Source organism: Mastomys coucha, unplaced genomic scaffold (genome assembly GCF_008632895.1).
Source record: "Mastomys coucha isolate ucsf_1 unplaced genomic scaffold, UCSF_Mcou_1 pScaffold20, whole genome shotgun sequence".
Taxonomy (NCBI): Eukaryota; Metazoa; Chordata; class Mammalia; order Rodentia; family Muridae; genus Mastomys; species Mastomys coucha.
Window position 1 is genome coordinate 47,431,879 of NW_022196903.1, and position 14,554 is coordinate 47,446,432.

The following is a 14,554-nucleotide window of genomic DNA, read 5'->3' on the forward strand; positions in this document are numbered from 1 at the left end:
AAATAAACAATACTACTAATATAGAGGCTGAGATAGGAGAAGCATGATTTCAAGACCATTATGTGGTACACGGCAAGACACTGTCACGTACAAACAAGCAGAAAGTGTATATGGATTGTACAATATTGGACCTATTTCTCTAATTACCAAATTAGAGAGACCATTGGATGACAGTCAACAAATTTCTAATTTCTTATATTTTTGGATTTCAATCGATTGGGATATGTTGTTAATATTAATTTTCATATTAAGATATTAAGAAAAAGTAATTGTTACTTCCTGTTGTTTTTGTCGTAAGAGGTGGACTTAGATTTGTGTGGGTTTGTTGCTTCTTCTAGGGTGTAGTTTTGCACCTTATGTTGATGTTTTCCATCTATTATCCTTTATAGAGCTGGATTTGTGGAAAGATATTGTGTAAATTTCATTTTGTCATGTTCAGCTATGAGAGTTTTGGTGGGTATAGTAGCCTGGGCGGGCATTTGTGTTCTTGTATGGTCTGTATGACATCTGCCCAGGATCTTCTAGCTTTCATAGTCTCTGGTGAGAAGTCTGGTGTAATTCTGATAGGCCTGCCTTTATATGTTACTTGACCCTTTTCCTTTACTGCTTTTAAAATTCTTTCTTTGTTTAGTACATTTGGTGTTTTGATTATTATGTGATGGAAGGAATTTCTTTTCTGGTCCAGTCTATTTGGAGTTCTGTAGGTTTCTTGTATGTTCATGGACATCTCTTTCTTTAGGTTAGGGAAGTTTTCTGTATAATTTTGTTGAAGATATTTACTGACTCATTACATTGTGTCTTCACTCTTCTATACCTATTATCCTTAGGTTTGGTCTTCTCATTGCATCCTGGATGTCCTGGATGTTTTGTGTTAGAAGCTTTTTGCATTTTGCATTTTCTTTGACTGTTGTGTCAATGTTTTCTATGTTATCTTCTGCCCCTGAGATTCTCTCTTCTATCTCTTGTATTCTGTTGGTGATGCTTGCGTCTATGACTCCTGATTTCTTTCCTATGTTTTCTATCTCCAGGGTTGTCTCTCTTTCTGATTTCTTTATTGTTTCTATTTCCACTTTTAGATTCTGGATGGTTTTGCTCATTTCCTTCACCTGTTTGATTGTGTTTTCCTGTAGTTCTTTAAGGGATTTTTGTGTTTCCTATTTAAGGGCTTCTAGTTGTTCACCTGTGTTCTTCTGTATTTCTTTGAGGGAATTATATTATGTCTTTCTTAAAGTCTTGCACCATCATCATGAGAAGTGATTTTAGATCTGAATCTTGCTTTCCTGGTGTGATGGTGTGTCCAGGACTTGCTATGGTGGGAGTATTGGGTTCTGATGATGCCAAGTAACCTCGGTTTGTATTGCTTATTTTCTTAAGTTTGCCCATCCAACCCCAACCCCCGCCACCTGGTTATCTCTAGTGCTACCTGCTCTGGCTAAATCTGACTAGAACCTGTCTTTCCTGTGATCCTGGTTGTGTCAGAACCCTTCAGAGTCGAGCTGTCTCTGTGATCCTGTGATTATGGGATCCTGTGATCCTGGGCATGTTAGAGCGCCTGGGAGTAAAGCTTCCTCTGGGTGTTGTGAGATTGGCTGTGGAGTTTGCACCCAAGGTCTGCTCAGGGCACTGGACCAGACAGATGGGAAAGAAGCCCTGTCACTGGGCTGGAGGAGTTCCTGTGTGCCTGGGTCCTGCTGGTCCCAGTTACTCCCAGTGTTGGGACAGATGTTGTGTCCTCCTCACCTCTGATCCTGGGCGTGTTCCCATTTACAGTCTCTTGAAACCACTTCTAGGCCTGAGTGGCTATGGGGAGCACTGGATGGCAGTAGGACGGCACTAGCAGGAGGATGTGCAAGCAGGTGCGGGAACAGGAGCAAGCGGCAGCCGCAATGCAAGAGGAAGGCCTCATATATTGCTTCTAATAGTTTTCTTAGTAGAAATTTAATATACAAGATCCTGTTATCTACAAATAGAGATAAATTTGCTTCTTCATCTCTGATCCACATACTTTTTTCATTCTCTTGCCAAGTTTCTTTGTAGTTTCTTTGTATGTCGACAGTACTACATACAATATTACACAGAAGTAACGGATTAGATAGACTTATTGTCTTCCTGATTTTAGGGATGAAATATGTAATCTTTTACTATTAAGTACAATATTATCTGTGGGTTTTTCTAATTAGGTTCAGAATTTTATCATCTATTAATTTATTGAGAGTAAAATTTGTACTGAGGGGGTGTAGAATTTTGTCAAATGTATTGTATCATAATATGCTGATTGATTCTTGGATATTAAAACAGCCTGGCACTCTCATGAATAAATCTTACTTGAGCTATATATATATACATATATATATATATGTATATTCATATATATGTATATATATTGATATATATATATATGTATAATGATATATTGTTAGTATTTTTATCAAGGACTTTCATGCCCATTCTTTAAATGATAGCTTTGATCTCATTAACAGAATGAGTTGGAAAAAATTAGAGTACATCACAAAATAGCCTATTGTAATTAGTCAATAAACTATCGCTATATACAATTATGTGGATAAACTCATGGGCACACGGTTGAACAGAAGAACCCATTATAAAACAATGCCTCCTTTATCATTTTGTTTGTATAAAGTTCAAAGACTGGCGAAACTCATCTAAGGCAAGCGAGCTGTTTTCAGTATATTGAGGAACGATTAGGAGAGACCTATGGGGACTGGGAGGATCCAGGGAACATTTTATTTTCCCAACTGTGTGTGAGTTATACAAATGGCTTGAATTTATGTATACAGTGAGCTGTCACAGAGGAGTTCTATGCACCTTTCTGAATGTAACAAACTCTTCTAAGGAAGGAATGTTGAGGTTTTTTTAAGACATGTTCTGCATAAGGTGTACCTTCTCTCACTTGCTGTGTCAATGTGGTTCTTTCTTTCCATTGAAAGCTTTCTTTGCACACTTTTCGTATGTGTGTTTGTATGCATTTGTGCGTGTGCATCTGGTGTATGAGTGTGGTGTATGTGCCAGAGGAGGAGTTCAAGTTTCTTACACTAGCCCTCTGCCTTATTTCCTTGCAACAGGTCTTCTTTGAGACAGGAACTAGGCTGGAGGCCAGCAAGATCAAGCAATCCTTCTGTCTCTGCTCCCACAGACCTTTTGGGTCACAGGCAAGCAGAGAATCATACTCAGTCCTTTCTCAGGATTTGAACTCAGGTACCCATGCTTGTGCAGCAAACACTCTTACTTGAAGGCCATATCCTCGACACCTGAATGTTTTCTTTCCATCACAAGATGAGCATTTTCTTTGCTCTGAGCCATAGACATTTTGGCAAACAACACCACCTGACTCAAGAGCAATCAGATTCTAAAGTCTGTCTTCCCCATCAATCCCATAACAATGAATACAGTGTTTGCTCATGCAGTGATGGTTGTAGCTGACACTACTGCTGCTGCTGTCCCTTCAGGAATTCATTGTAAAAGGGTTTCACCATACTTTGAAAGGCAATTTGGAATTCTTCATGACAAAGGTTCTGTATAAAGGATGTTATATAATGGACTTGGCTTTCAATTCCTTTCATTTAGGCCTTAACAGAAACATGAATCTACTATATTAGCATCATAAACCAATAGGTGCTATATAAGTGCTGAATAGAAATATTCTGGGTGTATTAAATTGCAAATATAGCCTTGTATCAGCTAAGTGCTTCAGCAAGTATTATGCAAACATTGATTAATAAGGTAATTATGCTCAATTAAAATAATAATGCTCTTTCTTCTACATTCTACCAATTCTCTGGATACCCATTTTCTCAGTTATTTGGTATGACTCTGCTACCTCAATCCCAAGCCTGAATGCAAATTTCCAGGAGATGTGGTCTTGGAGGGATATAATCTTTCTTCTAGGCTGGTACCAAACAAAAGCCCTAGCAAGTATGGGGTGTGTTTATGGAAGTCTTCTAATAGGTGAGAGTGATCATTTTCAGGGTATGTGACATGCAAAAAGTCTTCTGGACAATATTGCCCAGAGCTCTTTTTATGTTTCTTTGGGTTTTCTTGGAAACCAGATTCCCCAGGACTTTCCAGCTTTATGATTGCCCAGTGCTGTCCACTTCATAAGTGGTTGCTGCATTCTACCCAACAACAGTGATGGCCAGGAACACCTTGAGTGATGTGTACACATACTAAATGATTATTAGCATGATTTTGATGGAAAGTGTGTGAACTTGAAACATTGGCATTTCTTTAAAGTAACATCTTTGGGGACTGATGTGATTCTTCCTCGAATGGAAGCTGCATTTGAAACAATGTTGGTGGTTTTGATATTTGTAAGGAAACATACATATGTGACATATATTCAGTCTCAAATCCCTTGTTTTGTGTGCACAGCTGATGAACTATGCTGATGAGTGAAGCTGTGCCTCGTGAAGCCTCACTGTGATGGCGCAGAACATGGGGAGGTTCTGGATGACAGTGAGTGTCCTCGCTGCCCCCTTCCCTTACACAAGGTATCATCAAACCCTTAACGTTTCACATTTCACTGTGGATGGTGTCTTAGTTAGGTTAGTATTTCTGTGATGAAAAACACCATGACCAAAAGCAAGTTGGAGAGAAAGTCTTTATGCTTTGGCTTATCTTTTCATATCCACAGTCTATCACTGAAGAAAGTCAGGACAGAAACTCACGAAGGGCGGGAAACTTGAGGCAGGAGCTGATGCAGAGGCCATGGAGGGGTGCTGTTTTTTTTGCTTGCTCCTATGGCTAGCTCAGCCTGCTCTCTTATAGAACCCAGGACCATCTGCTGGGTGTGAGTTTTGGGGGATAATACCTCCCGTCATGGGCTGAGCCTTCCCACATCAATCATTAACCAAGAAAATGTCCTATGGGTTTGCCTACAGCCTAGTTTTCTTGAAGCATTTTCTCAGTTGAGGTTTTCTCCTTTCCAGTGACTCTAGGTTATGTCAAGTTGACATAAAACTAGCCAGCACAGATGGATAGACATTTTTAAAGGAGGAAAGGAGGGGCTGCTGGCCTGAGAAGGGTGACAGCTGCCTGACCCCTAAGAACATGGGGCTGGGCCTACTTGAAACAGGAAGGGTGTGGATTTCTGGCCCTGAATGGAGCCACAGGAAATGTGCTATCTCCAGAAGGGATGCATAGGATGACCCGTCATTTTACCACTCTTCTTTTTGGTTGCAAATCACAGATCTCTCTTTTTAAAAATAGCATTTCTTAGAGCTAGGAACATGGCTCAGTAGTTAAGGGTGCTGGCTGCTCTTGCAGAAGACTCAGGTTCAATTCCCAGCACCCAGATGAACCGTCCAGAAGCTGTCTAGAACTCCAGTTCCAGGGGGTCTGACACATTCTTCTAGCCTTTGTGGGCACCATGGTGCACAGACATACATGTGAACAAAATACTCATACACATTAATATTAAAAAATAGCATTTCCTACATAAAGTCTTAAGAGCAGGTCAGAGGGATACAAAGCTCCTGCATCTTTAGAGCACTGTTCAAGGACATGTTAGCATGAGACCTCAAACAGAAAAGAAATAAAGCTCCCAGAGTCCTCTGCTTTTCACTGGTCTATTTGAACAGGAGGAATATACATGAGTTGATGCTGACGTTAGTTAGCTCTATAGAATCTTCAGAGAAGATTCACTTTGTACAGGAGGTGTATTTCCCAGGATTCTGTGGAGAATAGGAGGTAGGTGAGCACAGTACTTACTCTTCTCTCTGATGGCGCAAAGCACCTGACAAAGGCAACTTAGAGAGAGAAGTCTAACTTAGACAGAGGGGTCATGTAAAAAACAGCCATAGTTCATCACGGCAGAGAAGGCAGCTGCAGAAGAGCAAAGTGGCTGGCCGCACTGCATCTGCAGTCAGGGAGCAAGAGAGATAGGTGGTAATGCTCTTTTTATTCCAACTGGAACCCCAGGCCACAGTTATCATGGGTCTTCTGATCTCAATTTCCCAGTCTAGAAGCTCCCTCAGAGACGTGTTTCCTAGTCGATCCTAGACCCCATCAAGGTGGCAGTCATTATTAGCCTTCACAGAAAAGAACCTCTTTAGGCACACTTAACAGAAAGGGATAAACACAGGGAGCAATGTCTACTAAGTCATTGGAAAGGCTGAAGGATTGAGTCGGCGTATCTCCAGGTTGGATGATTGACTTTAAGGTCACGTTACAAGCTGTGATACAGATTTCAGTCACCAGAAACTAGATCGCTCCCATTCTAGCTGTGCCCACAGTCACCACCCGACCATCAGTTCCTACAGGTAGTCACAGATATCAGTGCATGCTGGCCAGACAGTGCCAGCGCCGGAAGATATAGCCTTTGCCTTCCTGTCCTTCCTAATCTCACGGCATGAGATTACATCCTGAACCACAACCTCAAGGGGTCAAAGACGATAGCTTTTAGCCTTTCAGCTCTGCAGCACAGGAAGGAACTAGAGCAACCTGGCATTGTAGTGTACAGTTGCAAAACCAGCACTCAGAGACATTTACATTCCAAGGCACCCTGGGCTACACAGTCAGGCCTCGTGTGTGTGTGTGTGTGTGTGTGTGTGTGTGTGTGTGTGTGTGTGCTCTATGATGTTATTTTGAACTGTATTATTTTCACATTTAAGAAATGCCCCTCCCATAACATTATCACTGTCAATAGCCATATTCTTGATAGAAGTCTGTAGTAGAGATATTTCATGCTTTATTTAATAAACATTTTATTTAAAGCTCCCTTTTGTTGAACAGACCACCGTTTTAGATCAAACATTCTTCAGAGGAGATCTAAGTTGAAAATTATTTAGAGCAAAAATGTCAATGAGATGAGGAGTTACAGCAAACCTGTGAAGGCCTGAAGGACTCAGAGGTCTTTCCTTGGTCTCTCCCTCATTTACCAGAGGAGAGCACCTAAGGCCAGCTGTCTGGTCTCTAATTCTTCAGTTAGAATAATGCTGTCCTAAGCCACACGTTTGATTCGTATTAAGATTTTACTCTAAAGAGCTACCCATGGAAAGGACAGCAAAAGCAGAGCCTTTCCCATCTCTCCCCACTCCGTTCCTCTCTCCTCCACTGCACTCCACCTGCCTCACCCAACTCCACTCCCCTCCACTCCACCCCAACCCACTCCCACACTACTCCCCTAGCATTTACTGGGCCGTTGTCCTATAGCTACCCAGTGCTATGGCGCAGAGGACTAAAATAACCTAGCACAGACCTTGTCCATTCTTGGAGGTACCTGCTTGACCTACATGTGGGGATGGTCTTGGGTCTCAGACAATTTCTCCCACAGTTCCTTACCTCCTGGGTTTTGATGGGAGAAAAGCAGGTAAAGAAGAAAAAAAGAAAACCACCTATATAGACTAATATCTTGTAGCACAATAACTTTTAAGACATGGAGCTAATATTTTTCTTGTCTACATTTTTCATTTTTTTACTTTTTAATAAAACAAAGGAAGAATTATCCCTTGTGGGTTTGTAACAGAAGTTCATCATCATCGTCAGAACACTTGCCAGAACTAAAATCCTCCTCTCTTGTCACTTTCTGGTTAACATTTCCTTATCTCTGTCCTCTCTCCCACATCTCCATCAGACCCTGCAAACTTCAAAGTACTCACTCACTTTTCCAAGAGGTAGCCAATGGGCCACAGGTTTCCCATTACAATTCCTTGGTTTTACAATTACACAGAAAGAGTAAATCTGGCAAGAAGGAAGCTACTGAAAAGCCATTGCACGATATCTTCCAAAATGAACTGGACTATATAGGCTGGGAACAGGCAGAAGTAAACGTCCCTCCTTTACCTGAGAATCCTGGGTCCAGATATCATCAGTAGGACCAGGTTGCAGGCGAACATAAACTCATCCTACACCCCCTCCATGTTTACCTTAGATCTTCTGAGACTCCAGTCATCCGAGCCCAAAGCTAGTATTTATAACTGTTAAGCATGGTTTAATGTTGGCTCATTTTGCTCAGCCATTTTGTAGTCTTGCATGGCTGGATGTACTTTAGTTGGTGGGGGTGAGGGGACGGCAAAGAGTAACAGCCATTAGCAGATGGTTGCAATTGAGCCCCAGGGATGAGCCTGGGAGAGGGTGAATGAAACTAAGTAACATTCTAGGGAGCTGTGACTCACCCAGCTTGTCCCCACGCCAGGAATGAGGCCGACTGTTTCCAACCTGTTCTTTGGTAAGTAATAAATGTCAGGTGATTTTTCCTCATATCGTAGGGATGGTATCTATGGAAGAGAACATAAAAGAATGGTATGTGCTGAAAATGTGTTCATAGCAGCCAAGTTCATGCGTGTTCAGAATTACACTGCGGCTTCCAGTCTGTTTGTCATTTTTTTTTTTTTTTTTTTTTTTTTTTTTTTTAGTGTTCAAGTTTTAGTAACAGGATGTTTTCAAATAGTTTACATTTCTCTTGGGATATCTTCCCTGAACAAATGTCATAGTAGCACTAGCTGGGAGTTATTTGGACATTTTGTTTCCAACAACAAGATTCAGGCTGTTTCTTGCAAGTAGAGTCCAGAATTGAAGACAATAGGGTTTTCTTGTCTATCTCTGAGGAGAAACATTATGACATCAGTAAGAATTTTAGAGGGGACATTATTAAATCCTTGGATGTTAAACCTTTCAGATACTGCGAAAGCATGCTTGTTAGAAGCAAAGTGAAAACTGACATTTCAATGCCTATTTGATGAAAATGTTAAAGCTGATATTTGTTTTCATATATCATTTTATGTAATGCCTAGTATTCTCTAACACAATTATATCTTAAGGCATTTTACCCTCTAAATTCTTCTATTGTATTTTTTTTTTAAAAAAAAAATCTTTCTTTTCTGGTTACAAAACAATAGATTTTCATTGTAAAAAAATTGAAAAATAAAGAACATTATAAAAATTATCTAATATCTTTGAACTCAAGTTCCCTTTTTTAAGTAGTCAATAGTGAAGATTACTTGAAATCTCATAAAACGTGATTTTTTTTTCTAAATCAATCTCTCTCTCTCCCCAACTTAAAGCTGATTCAGTCTTCTGGCAGGTGTCTTACTTACTCCAGCTCTCTGAGCCTGATGTCATTCTTCCAATGGAGCTTTGTTTTCAAATGACTCTTATTCAGATAAGTGAAAAAGAATATACAGGGCACAGGGTGGTGGTGGCGCACGCCTTTCATCCCAGCACTTGGGAGGCCTGGGCAAGCAGAGTTCTGAGTTTGAGGCCAGCCTGGTCTACAGAGTGAGTTCCAGGATAGCCAAGGCTATACAGAGAAACCCTGTCTCAAAAAACAAAACAAAACAAAGAATATCCCAGGCAAGCATGGCTTAGTCTGACTCATCTCAGTTGATCCACAGTGACAGCACTGTTTCCTCAGGAATGTAATGGTCCATGTATAAATGAAGATTAGAGCCATGTGTGTAGTTGAAGGCATGACCAGCAGCAATCAAAGGATGAGTCACACTAGTTAAGGCCATGAAGCACCAGCCCTAGCCTGAGGGGGAAGAATTTTGAGTTTCACCTTTTGCTATTCTGGGTAAAATGTTATTTCTGAAATAAACATCTAGAAGGGTGTGAATATACAAGCAGGCAACTAAGAGAATCTTCCAGGGAACTGTCCCAGAGCTCCTAGACAGATCCAGGATACCACTCTAGGACCTTGGGCCTCTGATGCCGTGTCCCACAAGCTGTGACCTTCAGATCTAGTAAGCTCCCGTTTCACATAACCCCGAGGAGTCAGCGGGACAGTTCTGTTTTGTACTTCCATAGCACACGCTCTAGAAGGCGAAGCGATTTTTCTAAGAGGGTTCACAGAATTTTCACGAACTGAATCATGGAAATGCATTCGTGGTGAATTCGCCTCCTGTTTCCAGCAAACATGTTAGAGCCAAGTCTTTTGGAAGTAGATTCATTCCAGATGCATCAGCTCTAAGATCCAAGAAACGTTTGTTCTGAAACAGCAGGTTTTTCACACGGGCACTTGCTAAACTGAAAATAAGACTATTCAGGCCAACAACATCAGGTAGAAAGCGAAGCAAAACAAACCTATTGATTTTGCTTGCGCTGGAAATGTCCCTCACAAGCTTCACTTTGGAATTCTGGTTCTCTAATAGTGGAGCTCTTTGGGGAGGCTGGAGAGCCTTTGGGAGGTGTGGCCTCACTGGTGGAGGTAGGTCATTAAGGTGGACCTTTGAGGTTATATCTGGTTCCTTGGTTCCTCTTATGTTCTCTGCTTCTGGGTCTACCATGATGAAAGGATCCCAGATCATGTTCTTACTATCATGACTCCAGCACAGCTTCCTTGCCATGATAGACTAATGAAGTTTGAAAGCATCAGCCAAAATAAGTAATTTCTTCTACAGTATCTCACTCAAATACTATAGGCACAGTGATGCAAAATTAACCAATACACTCGTGTACTAAGCACAATAGATTTTTGTACTGGTGTTGTTAGCTCCACAGGCTTTTGTGTGTATTTGACTCTCCCAGGCCGCCATTCATGTCATGTCCTTCAAGTGTACTTTAAAGTTAATATCCTTTTGAATGGTATATTTCAGACCTTTCCTTAGGTTTCCACATATCTATCAGCTAAACTCCATAACCTTGAACCAACTCTAAGCTGAAACTATGCTAATTTGTCATGACTTCCCTAGTCTTCACCTTTCTTCTCCTATTCATCTTCTCTGTTCCCTTGCTCCAGCCGGTAGATTGAGTACAGTTTAAAGCATAAAGGGAATATTATTTAGAACAGCAGCTGTCACAACAAGATTTTGTTTTTGCTGCAGCCTGGCTCTTCCTTGCTCATTTCTGTAAGAGAGGGCTAATTGCCCAGATTTTCTAAGATCTGGGTTTCAAACTCCACTGTCTCTAGGCTGTGCCTATTATTGGATGAGATAGCTACACTTGGCAGAGGTGCACAGAGCTGTCTTGATGGCCAAGCACATTAAATTGCAGCCACTGCTGCACAGAGTGGAAGAATTGCAATTGCCGTTCTCCTGGGAGATGCCACTTAGGCAAGAAAATAAATAAGGGGATTTTGATTATATTCAGAACTCTTAAGCTTGTGCCCGGGGGTGCTCCATCCTTAAACTCTTGTCATTTTATGTTTACACAAAAATTAGACTGGAAGGAAAAAAAATGCTCGAGGTCCTTCATATAAGTCTTTCCCATTTACAAAATGCATCAGGTTCTTCTGGGGAAAGGGAAATCAAATTCTGTTCTTGTTCATTATTATATCTTATTTTATGTGATAACTATTAAAGGCCCATGTGCTGTGCCTGACATGTGGTGGTCATCTTGAAATGTCCCTTTCTTCCCCTGCTCCTTCTTTTGCTTGCACTGTATTGCCCCTGACTATTATGCAGAGAATCATATGTTTGTACTAGGGTCTAATAGAGTCAAGTGAGTTCTAGTCCCCACCATTTTTGAGTGACCATGTCTCTTAGTTGAGTGCCAAGAATCCATGTTCAAGTCATTAGCCTTTCCTCCTCTACCTTAGATAATTCAGCACACAGTGTTGGTCTAGCTGAGGGAAAGCTATTCACATAATTAACTTTCAGGATGTGCCAGGGACTGGGTGGAAATACTGCAACAATAATAATAACCATTGTTAGAAGAGCTAATAGTTAGGGAACATTTAGAATAAATACTGTTAAGTGCTTTTACATAGTATGTATAACTATTTCCTGAATGGGCTCTATGAAGTCAACTGCTCTGTTGCTTCATCCCCTTCCTCCCCCTTGTCCTCTTCCTCCTCTTCCTTTTTCTTCCTCTTTGTGTATGTGTGCATATGTGGTATACACCCATGTATACCTGTTCACATGTGCTTCTGTAGGTGTGTGTAGAGGCCCAAGGTTGACATAGGGAATCTTGTTCAACAGCTCTTCTACCTCATTTCTTTTGAGGCAGCATCCCCTAATTTAACCCAGAACTCACCAACAGGGCTAGTCCTCCTTGCCAACGTACTCTAGGGATTCCCACATCCATTTTTTTCAAGGCTAGAATTGGGGACAGGGGGTCACATTTACATAGGTTTGGGGAAATGAATTCTTGTTTACCTAGAAAGCTCTTTAACCACTGAACCATCCTCAGCTCTGAAGTCAGCTTTGACCTGGATATGTCTTACTGCTTTCAAGAAGTTTGTCAGGAACTGGACAAAATTGGATACCCATTTCTCTAGGTCACTTTCAGTCATTCAAACAACTTGCCCAATAAAAAGTAACCCAAGATTTCAGGTTGATGTCCACCTTAAATCTGCCAGAATCAGTGGCTTCCCAGCTGCCATCTGCAGGTTCCCTGAAGACCAGCTGTGCCTCACTTACTGGAGAAAGCCCCAGATTTGGTTAGTAGCCCCTTCTTTTTGTTTGAACAAGCTGGCAAACTTACGGCCAACCTTCCCTGCCTGGAAGAAGGCAAACAGTAAATTCTCAGCAGAGATTTTGAGAAACAAGACACTTTGGCTGCTCCATCCTCCACATTGACCACCCCCCAACTCTTCTGGCAATCACTAGCTGCCTTTACCTACCTTTCTCCATTAAAAAACTCATATGTTGTGGTTTTGTGATTGTTGACATCTTTATTAGTATAAAGGATGCTGAGGCTGAAGCTCCATTAAGCACCATGAAAGCAGAAGGGTAGATTTGTGCAGGAAAGTGTTTGAGCAGGAGAGACACCCCCGCTCTTCATTGTAAAGGAAGTGCTTGCCTTCTCAGACCCAGGGGATATCATGGAGCTACTTGGCAAATTTAAGGCCTAAGCCCCTTGAAGTTCAGTAAGTGTCTGGCTTTCTCTATTAGGACCACAGTTGTGGGCTATCTTTGTTGGTGGTGGATGTTTTGTTTTGCTTTGCTTTGTTTTGTTTTTGAGACATAGTTTCTTTATATAGTCCTGGCTGTTCTGGAACTCTGCAGACTAGGGAGGCTCAAACTCATAGAGATTTGCCTGTCTCTGCCTCCCAAGTGCTGGGGTTAAAGGTCTGTGCCACCACTGCCAGGCCGATCATTGGCTATCTTGTTCCACTCTTTACATAGGAGGTTCCACCAAAAAGTGAGACAGCAGGCTAAGTCCTTTCCAGATCCAGACATGAATGTTATTGGATTGGAACCTAACAAAAGGCTTGGGTGATGCTAGTATAATTCCTGCCTCATGAATGAGGAAGAACACAGAGATTCAGCACACACCTTTAACCCCAGCACTTGGGAAGCAGAGACAGGAAGATCTCTGTGAGATCAAGGCCAGCCTGTCTACAGAGTAAGTTCCAGCACATCCAGAGCTACACAGAGAAACCTTGTCTCAAACAAAACAAACAAACAAACAAACAAACAACTAAACTAAACCAAACAAAAATCAAAACAAAACAAAAAGAACATAGATATTCAATACTTTATCCTAGATGCTTAATACGATGAGCACTCCGGTGAGGTGAGGTGAGGTTAGGTGAGGTATAGCTCAGTGCTAACGTGCCTGCTTAGTTGGCACAGGCCCTGAGTTCCATCCCCAGCATTCAAAGCAAATCAAAACCCCAGGTCTGTGTGATTCAGTGTCTCTTCTTTCCACTACAGTCAGACAAGACTATCTCAATAGCCACAGGTTCCTGGTTGGTGTTCCTGACTCTTGACAGCAGGTGCCCCAGATGCCTGCAATACTGAGAAACAATAAGAAGGGCAGGAGACATGGCTGCAGAAGTAGGATTGGGCCAGAGTATGGAAACCCTCAAGTGTGGGACGTTCTTGCAAAAAAAAAAACAGTGGAGAAATGTGGGTCCTGATAGAGGTAACTGGGCGTCGTTCAAGTTCTGGGCATGTGTGGAGCCAGAATGAAAGGAAGATCCACATGAGTAGGCAGGCAGGGCTGTGGGGTTGGGGAGGAGGGCTGATCTAGGAGAAGAACAGTGTCTAGGGGTACCCACAGGTTCTGTACATGCCCAGGAAAGAGCAAACAGGCATGAGTGCTAGCAGCATGTCCACCATGACCTCGTGTAGAGCAGGTCTATGGAGCCTAGCCTGGCTGGCTCCTGAGACCATGGGTGGTGCTGAGCCTTGCAAAAGCAAGCACTCAGCGAAACTCATTCCTGCTGTCCTAGACGGGGATCCGCAGGCTGCAAAGAGTTAATGTTGTTAATGACCTGTGTAGGGTTCAGATCCCTGAGTAAGAGCTACCTGCAAATCTTGGTTATTGCTTTCAAAGTATACAAAGCTAGCCTGGGCTACATTTTTACTTCAATTCTTCTTTTTTAAAAATGTGAGTTCTGGGTTCTGAAGATGGGGGGGGAGGAGAAATGTGTTTTGTATACGTGATGAAAATGTTGTGTTTTGTGTATGTGTATTGTGGTTTGTGTGCGTGTTTTATGTGTGGCGTGTGTGTGTGTGATGTGCATGTGTAGTGTTGGTGGTGTGTGTACTGTGGTGATGGTGGTGGTGTATGTGTGTGTGTGTGTGTGTACACTGTGGTGATGGTAGTGGTGGTGGTGTGTGTATGTGTATGTGTGTGTGTACACTGTGGTGATGGTAGTGGTGGTGGTGGTGGTGGTGTGTGTATGTGTGTGTGTGTGTGTGTGTGTATA